Below are 11,421 nucleotides of genomic sequence, written 5' to 3'. Positions count from 1 at the left end.
TCTGCCATACTGCAGCTAAAACACCAATGCAGACTTTAGCAGAGCTTTCAGGAAACAATCAGCCGCTGACCATCACCTGGAGATGACAATATACTGAGATTAAAAACATCACACTGTATATTCACACTTCTTCAAATGAATGCAGTTCCCTCATCTGACACCTCATATATTTCACATTTAATATATAATATATACTTTGTCGAGTGACATTGTATATATTAACTAAGACATTTAGTTAAAACGTCTGCTGACAGTGAAGGGTTAAATGTAATTTGTTTAGTAAATGCCAGCATTTTAATAATAAAATTAAATTAACGCAAACAAGCCTCAAAAAACACACTGAACCACCTCTTTAAGAAACTTGTTTTTCAGCAGCTTTTCTTCCTGTTCAGCTGAAAGGTCTGCTTTAACTTTACTTTTGATTTCGTGACTCTGAATGTTTAGAGTTATGTTTAATGCTGAATTATTGGAAACTATTGAGTCAGTCTGATATAGAAGAGAACAAACACTTTAAAGGGATTAAAAAATAAAGCTTTTAGACACAGTGTTTAAATGACCGTGTTTGACTCAGTGTTTAATCTGTGTAAGAGGATTTGATCTTCAGGATCAGACATTTAAAATCACACTCACACATCTAAAATCCCTTAATCATCTCCACAAATAAGCGTAATGGTAGAAGAATTACACTCACATGCAGAAGTACAGACGCTCTTGTGCAGCAGGAACACAATCTGAGCTCTTTGACTTTGACCTGTGCGATCTACAGGTATATCCTGAAATATTACTGGCTCCACAGAGTGACACTGACATGAATATTCATGAGATTCTCCTGACTGTGGGCATGTCCTGAAGACAACACACAAACCACTGGAGCTGAAGATATCTGTGCACCTTCTCTGAGCACGAGCGTGCTAAAGGAATATTGAAAAAGTGTAATATATTATATATAGTGTAATATAATATATATTCATGAAATGAAATATTTTCGTTGAGTGAGAACTGTCTTGAGTCTTGTCTTTCGTCTGCTCTTTCTGCTGTGTCTTGATCTGTGTTTCATGTGCCCAGTGAGTACCTCGACCTGAAGAGAGTGTTCAGTAAGTCTCGAGCTGCTTCTCTTCCTCTCATTGTACCTATGACTGTGCTATAGACTTATTGCCAGGTACGTCTCCGCCTAAAGGTAAGATATACTCTCTTTCTATACCTGAGAGGGTGGCCTTGGAGAAATACATTTCTGATTCTCTAGCGGCTAAGATCATTCGCCCTTCTTCTTCACCGGCGGGGGCGGGGATCTTTTTCATGAAAAAGAAAGATGGGTCTTCTCGACCTTGCATAGATTATCGAGGGCTGAATAACATCACCGTGAAGAATCCTTTGCCGCTGATGTCTTCAGTGTTCGAGCGTCTGCAGGGGGCATCTTTTTTCACGAAATTAGATCTCCACAACGCATATCATTTGGTTCGCATTAAGGAGGGCCATGAATGGAAAACTGCGTTTAATACCCCCAGGGGGCATTTTGAATATTGTGTTCTTCCCTTCGGTCTTTCTAATGCTCCTGCAGTTTTCCAAGCACTTGTAAATGACGTGTTGCGAGACATGATAGATCAGTTTATTTATGTCTACCTGGATGACATTTAGATTTTTTCCCGTTCTCTCCAGGAACATGTGCAGCACGTCAGGCGAGTGCTTCAGAGGCTGCTAGAGAATGGGCTTTTGCCAAGGGAAAATGCGTGTTCCATGCACAGTCTGTTCCCTTTCTAGGACACATCGTGTTGGTCGAGGGGGTGCGCATGGATCCAGAGAAGATTCAGGCTGTGGTGAATTGGCCAATTCCGGAGTCTCGTAAGGCCCTGCAGAGATTTCTGGGCTTTGCCAATTTTACCTGCATTTTATTTGAAATTTCCGCCAGCTCGCCGCTCCTCTGACGTCCTTAATCTCCTCCAAAACTCCCTTCAGGTGGTTGAGTGCAGCACAAGCAGCATTCACAAAATTAAAGAGCTGCTTTGTTTCAGCTCTCATTCTGGTGACTCCTGATCCCTCCTGGCAGTTTGTGGTTGAGGTTGACGCGTCAGAGGTGGGGGTGGGCGCTATCCTGTCCCACCATGCATCCTCGGACGACAGGATTCATCCTTGCGTGTTTTTTTCACACCGATTATCTTCCGCAGAATATAATTACGACATTGGTAATAGGGAGTTGTTGGCTGTCAAACTTGCTTTGGAGAAGTGGTGTCATTGGCTGGAGGGTTCGGGGGTTCCCTTTATCATTTGGACCAACCATAAGAACCTTGAATACATCAAATCTGCCAAACAACTTAGCTCCAGGCAGGCTCGGTGGGCATTATTTTTCAGATGGTTTGACTACCATCTCTTATCGACCGGTTTCCAAAAACCTGTCTTTTTTATTTTTCCGAGCGCAATACATCTCTTGAGCCCATCGTTCCTCAGAGGATTTGTATTCCTGCTGTGACATGGGAGATTGAGAGCAACGTTCGCACAGCCTTGGATGGGGTAACGCCCCCAGCCGGATGCCCACCCAGTCGCTTGTTTGCACCGGAGGTGATTCGGTCTGACGTCATTCAATGGGGACATTGAACTGAACTGAGCTAAACTGAACTGAACTTAAACGGAAAATTTAACTAACACTGTTTCAATTTACTATGATCTTCTATGTGAAGCTGCCTTGACACAATCTACATTGTGAAAGCATTATACAAATAAAGGTGAATTGTATATTTTAATTGTATATTGTAATTGTATAATTACACATACACAATATAAATATGTGTATGTGTGTATATATATATATATATATATATATATATATATATATATATATATATATATATATATATATATATATATATATAATTCTGGATTTTATTTCTTATTATTTATTTTGTTTCTTTTTTATATTTATACACTCTTTTGTTTCATCCATCTTGAGTCCATCTTTCTGTATTTCTACATATTGTGCTATCTGCAACAATATATTATAAATGACTAGTCCTAAAGCTAATAAAGGGGATTTGCCTAATCATACTGTAAAATTCGTGACTTGGAATGTGAGAGGCCTGGGCAGTCAAATTAAAAGATCAAAGTGTTTTCACACTTATTCACAGATATTCCACTCAAATTTTAAAAGCAAATCTAGAGGTACCGCTATTTTAATACAAAAAATGGATAAAATTTGTCCCAGACAATCTATTCTCTGATCCAGGTGGGCGGTGTGTTATCGTCTCAGGCACTCTGCACCAAACACCTGTCATTTTAGCCAGTGTTGATGCTCCCAATTTTGACAACCCAGCTTTTGTCAATTTACTCCCAAATTTAGACACTCACCACCTTATTCTAGGTGGAGACCTTAATTGCACTATTAACCCAAGTCTAGATTGTTCACAACCAAAAACATCAGCTCCTACATCAATGTCTAGGGCATTTTCCTCCCTAATGGATCAGTTAGGATGCGTAGATACTTGGCGCTTCCTCAATCCAACCGCAAAAGTATTTTCTTTCTTTTCGAATGTCCGCCATGTCTATTCACGCATTGATTATTTTTTTACAGATCATTTTTTTACCTTTAGTTAAATCAACAAAATACTCTGCAATAGTAATTTCAGACCATGTTCCACATATTTTAGACATCTATTTTCCTTGAAATTTGCGTAGCCAAGCTGCAACTTGGAAGCTTAACACTGAGCTGCTGGCCAACAAGGAATTTCGTGACCACATTCCTTAAGATATTGATTTTTTTAGAAACCAACAAATCAGATTCAATATCACCAACTCTGATTGGTGGAAACATTCAAAGCATTTATACGTGGGATCATCATTTCTTTTAATTCGCACTGGTCCAAATCCAGGAGATTAAAATAACCGAGACTCATTGACAAAATTTCAGAGACAGACAGATTTATCGCTAGTTCACCAAATCATGTCCTTAAAACAGAACGCCTGAAACTAAAAACAAACTTCGATCTATTAACAACCAACAAGACAGAATTCTTATTAAAACACACAAAAGCAGCCTACCATGAGCACGGAGAGAGAACGGGTTGCCTTTTAGCTTCTCAACTTAGGGACCAGGCTTCTCCACATTTAATCTCACAGGTCTTTGACTCCTCTAAAAACCTCACTACAAACCCAGTTAAAATTAACTCAGAGTTTGCTTCTTTTTATTCTAATCTTTACAATCCAAAAAGCTGTTTAGATGCCGCCACTATTAATAACTTTCTTTCTAAATTAGAATTTCCTAAATTTAGCTCAGTTACAGTTACCAAGCTAGATGAACCTCTTAGCGCACAGGAAATTGCCTCTTGCATCTTAACTGTGAAAAACAATAAGGCTCCAGGCCCAGACGGCTTTCCTGGTGATTTTTTATTTTTAATTCTGGTCAGCTAACCCTAATGTTATTAGACCAAGCTTTGATTTCACTAATATTAATAAAGATAAAGACCCTACATTTTTCAATAGCTATAGACCAATCAGCCTAATTAATAATGATATTAAATTATTAGCTGTAAGAATGGTTTTTAACCTCAGCGGTTCGAACTCTAGTTCTGTCGAGCGACTAAAAAGTTATCACTATTAAGGGAAAAAGACTGTACATATCTAGTCAAACCATTCTTCTGCAATCTTATACCAAAAACAGAAATAAGGGCAGTATTAATAGCTATAAATGTGGGAGAGCGCTGATATTATGTGATTGTATTGTCTTGCAATATGGAACAGTTGATGTTGATGTTAAATCAAAAGTAATTCACAAATAATTGATAATGAGATGATTTAATGACAATAATTCTGTATGGTTACAACTGAATTAATTACAAAATGACTATAAATTGATAAAATATGGAATGGTAAAACATATGATATCCATTGTACCCAGCTTAAATGTAAAATTAAAGTTACCCGAGGTAGAAGGAGAGACACAGGGGGAGGGAAAAAGAGACAGGCCCAGAAGTTAGCCTGATTGCAGTAGAGTCAGAGAATATAGACTCCAGAGGAGGAGAGGAGCAGAGCAGGAAAGCGCAGAGACAGATAAGAGAGGCCAGGAAAAAGAGAGACAGAGCAGAGTTTTCCACCTATTTTGTATCTTTCTTGACCATGTGACTAAATGCTGAGACATTCAAACTGACCAATCAACATGTGACCACATCGTAAAAGCCCCAAAGTCCACACACCAGGCCCTGATCTTATCAGAATCTGCCTTTAGAGTCAGTATGGACCTTCTTGAGTCAAAAAGACATGTTTTGTCATATAAACAAATGCATATGATAATTTAGCCTCTTACAATATTACATTATTAGCTAAAGTCTTAGCCAAACGATAAGAAATCCCTCTCCCATCTATCATATCGGAGGATCAAACTGGCTTTATACTAGGCCGACATCTATCATCTAATGTGTGTAGGCTCTTGAATGTAGTCTTCACTCCATCCTGATCACCAAAGCCTGAAATGGTTATCTCGTTAGATGCAGAGAAAGCCTTTGACTGGGTTGAGTGGGATTATTTATTTATAGTTCTGCAGAAATTTGTATTTGGACCCAAATTCATCTCTTGGATTAAGTTATTATACTCAACTCCCTCTGCTCGTGTAAAAACTAATTCTCCTTACTAATACTCTTTACTAATTTTACTTTACTAATACTCTTAATATTCCTGTGAAACCCTGCCCAATAATAGCAATTTTCGGTTTACCTCCTAATGACACTTAATATAATAAGTGCCATGTTGATATTATTGCTTTCACCTCATTGCTAGCCAAAAAACAAATATTGCTAAATTGGAAACCCCCATGTGCTCCTGCAAATCTTTCCTGGTGTTTCTGGCAGAAACACCTAATGTCTTTTTAGCATTTGGAAAAAAAGAAACACTCTATTAGTGACTCTATCAGTTTATTTGATAAAATGTGGAACCCTGTGATTTCTTTTGTCTGTGCCTGTGAATATCTTTGCCTGACAAATAAATGTAAAAGTTTTGTTTAACTCTAATATCTCCTGAAATCATTTAAATCTAGTAGATTGTTTAGGCTGATGTTTCCGCAGCCTACGACCAGGACTAGTCATACATTCAGGCTCAATGGATGGAGCATGGGCACACCATTAGAGACCTGATGATTTCTGACAATCACTGACTTAGTATGACATAATCTAGGAACTAAATCAAACTTTCTTTAAGTATGTGCAAGCATGGGGCAGCCTATTATTACTTAAAGGAAATTAGCTTACAGTTATATCTTCTAGCTAAGCTAAATCAAACTTTCTTTAAGTATGAGCAAGCATGGGGCAGCCTATTATTACTTAAAAGAAATTAGCTTAACTATCTAAGAACCAGAACTGGCGAGGATGTGTCCGTGAGCAGATGAAACTGGCCAGCATACTGACTCTAAGCGACTTATGGTAAACGATGAACTATTAACTGAAAAACTAACATACTGGTCCGTCATTGGACTGATAGATGGACCCTTACAGTGAATGTTTCTGATGTTAATTTTCTTTTCATTTGTCAGTTTAAACTGTTTTACTTCCTCTAGTTAAACACTGCTTTTGTTAACATGTTTGTCATGTGAGGCAGAAGACTGCTACTTGCTCACCTCAATATCTGAGAAAGAAGCACCAGCCCTGGTGTTAGCTTTAAAGCATTTTGAAGTTTACCAAGGCAGTAGTGCCAGTTGGGTGGTAGTGTGCAATTCAAATGCAGCATGAGTACCGATTTAAGTCATGAAATACCAGGATGATCTATTATATTTTCCAGAATCTGCTAAACTCAGGTCATTCAGGTACTCCGTGCATACAGAAGATTTGGCATTATTTTGATGGTCCACTTGAGTATTAGTAGACGGTCTGCTTAATATCTGTTGATACTGCTCCTTCAACAGTCATTTAACTGACTAAAAGAAACTTTGCAAGTACATGTCAACTTACCGTATTTTCTGGACTATAAGTCGCTACTTTTTCTTACTTTTTCTGCGGCTTATACAAAGGTGCGGCTATTCTTTGGATTTTTCTTCCACCGCAAGGGACACTCTAACCGGAATTAAAATCAAAAATAAGACAAAAAAATCAATGCAAAGAAAAATAGATTATGCTACTTCTTATTTAGCAGATAGAACACGCACGACAAATTACTATCTGGTAATTATTTTCAAATCCTCGTCCCTTTATCCTGGAAACCACACGGACAAGTTCAGATGATGCAATATTTAAGTTGAAGGCCATGGAGCTTGCTATCCAGGAAGGAAACCTTGCTGCTGCATGCAAGCTTAGAGTCAATTAATCTATAGTCTGATGTTGTAGGTGGCAGAGGGAAGAGCTTATGCAATGCCAAAAGTCGAGGAAAGCTTTCAGAGGACATAAAAGCAGGTGGCCTGAACTTGAAAATGTCCTGGAGGACTGGGTGAACACACAGAGAGCAGGTGGCCAAGGTGTATCCACTCTACAGATCCGACTGAAAGCCAAAGCCAAAACAATTGCCCGCAAAATTAATATTGAAGATTTCAAAGCTGGATCGTCATAGTGTTTCAGATTTATGAGACGTAAAAACCTCCAGAAAGGCATGGTGGTCAAAGTTAACACCAAAGGGTGAATAATGGAAGGCCTAATGAAAGAATGGTTAACGGAGTGCTATGGTAAGTGCCCAGGATGATTTTTTCACCGGAAAAAAAGCACTGCTTGTTTTGGATAGCAAGAGGGCCCACGTCACAGATTCTGTGAAAGCAGTGATCAAGAAAACAAAATCAATTCCAGCTGTGATTCCTGGAGGAACAACACAATATTTGCAGCCACTTGACATCAGTGTGAATCGGGCATTTAAAGCTGCGCTCCGGGTTGAATGGCAGACTTTGATGACAAGTTGTGAGAAGTCTTTCACAAAAACAGGCCGCATGCGAAAAACATCCTTTTCTGATGTCTGTCAGTGGATCTTAACTGTATAGAGTGCTGTGAAAGAATCCACCATCACCAACGGGTTCTGAAAGGCTGGACTGCTACGCAAGAAGAGCGGTGCACCTTCAGAGCTAACTTCACTAGAAGATGATAGTGACATGGAGATCGAGACTGATGGAGACAGATGTGACGAAACGATTCTGAGGCTGTTCAACTCCGACACTGAAGACGACGACTGAGTTTCAGCAAAGATAATTAAAGGGACTTGTGGTCGGCTCTTCACTTACCGATTGACTGTCTCACTTACCGATCGCCCGTCACTCCCCCCTCCGCCGCTCCTCAATTACTTACCGATCACTTAAAAAAAACCCACCCCACCCACTATTCACCTTTTGAGCTATAATAACTTTTCCTAGGTGAACATGCTGTCCCAGTCCGCCCCTGCATGAAATGTAACAGACCATCAAAATTAAACTGTGACCAAAAAGTCTTCAGTTTCCTGCTAAATCTACCTTCTGCTACAAGCTCATCAGCACTTCAGACATCTGTAAACTCTTTAGGACATTTAATTCACTGCTTTATCCTTCCCCATCACCTTCTTGTCAACTGAAGATTTTGTTAAATTCTATACTAATAAGACTATTAGAATCTATTCACACTATGCTATCCGAACCATGCCCAGGCCCGTTTCCCGGATTGGTGTGAGTGTGAGTGAGCGCGGTTTACTTGGGCTTTTGCACGGTACGCTTGTGTGTGAGTGCAAAACGCGCCTAAGCCCGAAACTGAAAGCGAGACATGACTTTTAAGGGACTGTTTCATATGGATTTATTAATCATTCTTACTGTTCAATGACTGCAAACTGTCATAGGTTATTAAAGACGCAAACCTCTCACTAGGCATGAAAGCTGCGCACCTTCAGCAAACCTCCTAATTTTTGCAGCACGAGGACTTTATGATTGTTTATGAGATTTATGTTTATGAACTGTGCCTCTGTGTCGCCCTGGTTTAATAATATTAACAGATATTAACAGACAGATAGTACAGGTTTAACAGCAGAAAGTTGTTTATCATCAGAATCAGTTAAAGCAGAAACACTTCAGGCAAACAAATGAACTGATGTCTGACTGCTGAAACTCTTCAGGGTTTTCAGCTCATGTATCTCCAAATAAGATTGTGTGAATCCACTGTACTGTAAATCACTATTGTCATATAAAGATACTCAGCTCTTCTTTTCCACTGATTTACACCCATAAAACAAACTAAATGCATTCATGAATACTGTTATTGCAGTTTGAGTTTTCTGCATTTATAAGCTTCTGTAAGGGTGTACTCACACTATGCTATCCGAACCGTCCCAGGCCTGTTTCCCTGTACGTTTGAGAAGTGAGAGTGCTCTGAATTGGGCTCAGGTGCAGTTCAGTTGGCCAGCCCTGGCCCGGATGTAAGAGGTGTGCCAGAGAACGATTCACTTGGGCTAGTAGTGTGAGTGCAAATCAAGCCTGAGGCCAAACTGAAGGCGAGACGTGACTTTTAAGAGACTGTTTCATATGGATTTATTAATCATTCTTACTGTTCAATGACTGCAAACATGCATAGTTTTATTAAAGACGCAAACCCCTCACTGCACGACAGCTGGACCTTCAGCAAACCTCCTTATTCCTGCTGCACGAAGACCTTATGATTGTTTATGAGCGTCAAAAGTGGCTGATCTGTTCGTGAATTATTCGACTGTGTGCCACTGCATATCAAACGACTAAAACGATATAACTAAAGAAATGTCCACTGTGTTGAGCGAGAGCACAGTGGACACAGATTTCAGTATCAGAATGAGAAGGTTTTTGCTTTCTGTGATCCTCTTCCAGAAACACACTCGACATTAAAATGAGGAACTTAAATCATCAGAATATCTTCAGCTCAGCAGTGAAGTCTCAGAAACACAAAGAGATGATCGATGGATAATCAGACGACACTCATAGATGATATAAAGCACAGAAAGAGCAAACTCTCACCTCAAATAATGCCTGCAGATCTTTCTGTTCCTCCGCTGAACTGTTGAGCTGAACAACACATCTGAAAATTCTTTCACTTCTAAGAAAACACAACAAACTTGTTTAAGATATGAGGAAATAACCAGTCAGATGACAAACACAGACACACAAGTACAAAAGTAAAGCAGTCACTGTAATATAAGTTTTCTTCTGTACTGAAGTAATATAACAGGTCACTTTTCCAAATGTGGTATATATTGTACTTGTTATGATCTCAGTAACAAAAGTTACAATGAATGAATTTTAGCCCCAGTTAAGTTGTGTTATTTTTATTGTTTACTCATATTGTTATTTATATTGTTCATGATGGTAAGTGTGTAGTAAAAGTAGCACAACAACGATTAATAAGCGTTCAACAATATATAACAAACAACCATGCAATGTAACACCCCCACTCACAAGGTTTCAAACCAAATACTCACATTTTTATCTGTTTATTCTAGAGCACAATAATCTCTCGAAAGATGTGTTATGTTCAAAACCCTTACTGGATATTCAAGGTCTGTTCTTCATCATCATCAGATTCTGATTAAACTCTCCTCATCCTGTGCAGAAAAGCAAGAGGATTATGGTCTGCATTAACAGTGATCACATGACTACTGCCTCCAGGGTGAACTCCAGAATGCTGTAAAGCTGACACCAGCACCTCTTCCTCTGTTGTCCTGTCCTGTACTTTTGTATTGTACTTTTTGAGCATTGGTGAATTTCCTAAAACACACACAGGATAATCTACCCCAGGGGTGTCAAACTCAAGTCCTGGAGAGTTTAGATCTAACACACTTACCTGCTGCTCAGAGGTCGCGTTAGACTTTCTCATTGTCTGTCATTTTGACGGAGAGGGTTGTAAAAATTCCGTCATAACCTATTATTGCCCGTCATTTAATTAGCATATTGTCTAATCGCTTTTTTCATTCATATTTTCATTATGAACTTGCACAACGAGCATATAGGCTAAATTATTCATTTATTTATTTGACAAATGAACAAAAACTCAAAATTCGTTCAAGTTTCATGTGTTTTTTTGCACTGACGGTGGAGGGAATAAAAACACGGCCATTTGTGCCTGAACACAAGCAGATATAAACAACAAGATATATTATAAAATATAATTCCGACTAATATAAGAACATAACTTGAAATATAATTCAGACGATGTTCTGTAGGACTATTTGCCTTAACTCATATCTTCCTCCTGGTCCGCGTCGACCTGAACTGGGTGCTTGCCTGTGCGTAATCAAACGCATCAAGGTAGACTGATGCAGAGGCAATTGTCATTAAATTCTGTGTCTTTGCCTCGGAAAGTCGACTTCTCGTGACAGTTTTAATTTTGTTCTGGAGGCTGAAGCTGCGTTCTGCTACCACACTGGAGACCGGAATTACTAGCGCCACTTCAGCCAGCATTTTGTAGTCAAGAAACATTTCTCCTAAGGAAGTGATCAGAAGTTTGCAGGATTCTCTGATTGTGGGATTTCCCGATCCTGCAAGCACTCGTT

At 39.1% G+C, this 11,421-nt stretch overlaps 1 pseudogene; it reads right to left on the bottom strand.

Moving 5' to 3' along the window:
- Positions 1–10,428, bottom strand: part of LOC130222307 (NACHT, LRR and PYD domains-containing protein 12-like) — a 339,313-nt pseudogene extending 328,885 nt beyond the window's left edge.
- Between the last annotated feature and the right edge of the window lie 993 nt (positions 10,429–11,421).

Source organism: Danio aesculapii, chromosome 4 (assembly GCF_903798145.1).
Source record: "Danio aesculapii chromosome 4, fDanAes4.1, whole genome shotgun sequence".
NCBI classification, from domain to species: Eukaryota; Metazoa; Chordata; class Actinopteri; order Cypriniformes; family Danionidae; genus Danio; species Danio aesculapii.
Note: the sequence above shows the minus strand (reverse complement) of the source record. Positions and strands in the feature narration are given on the sequence as shown.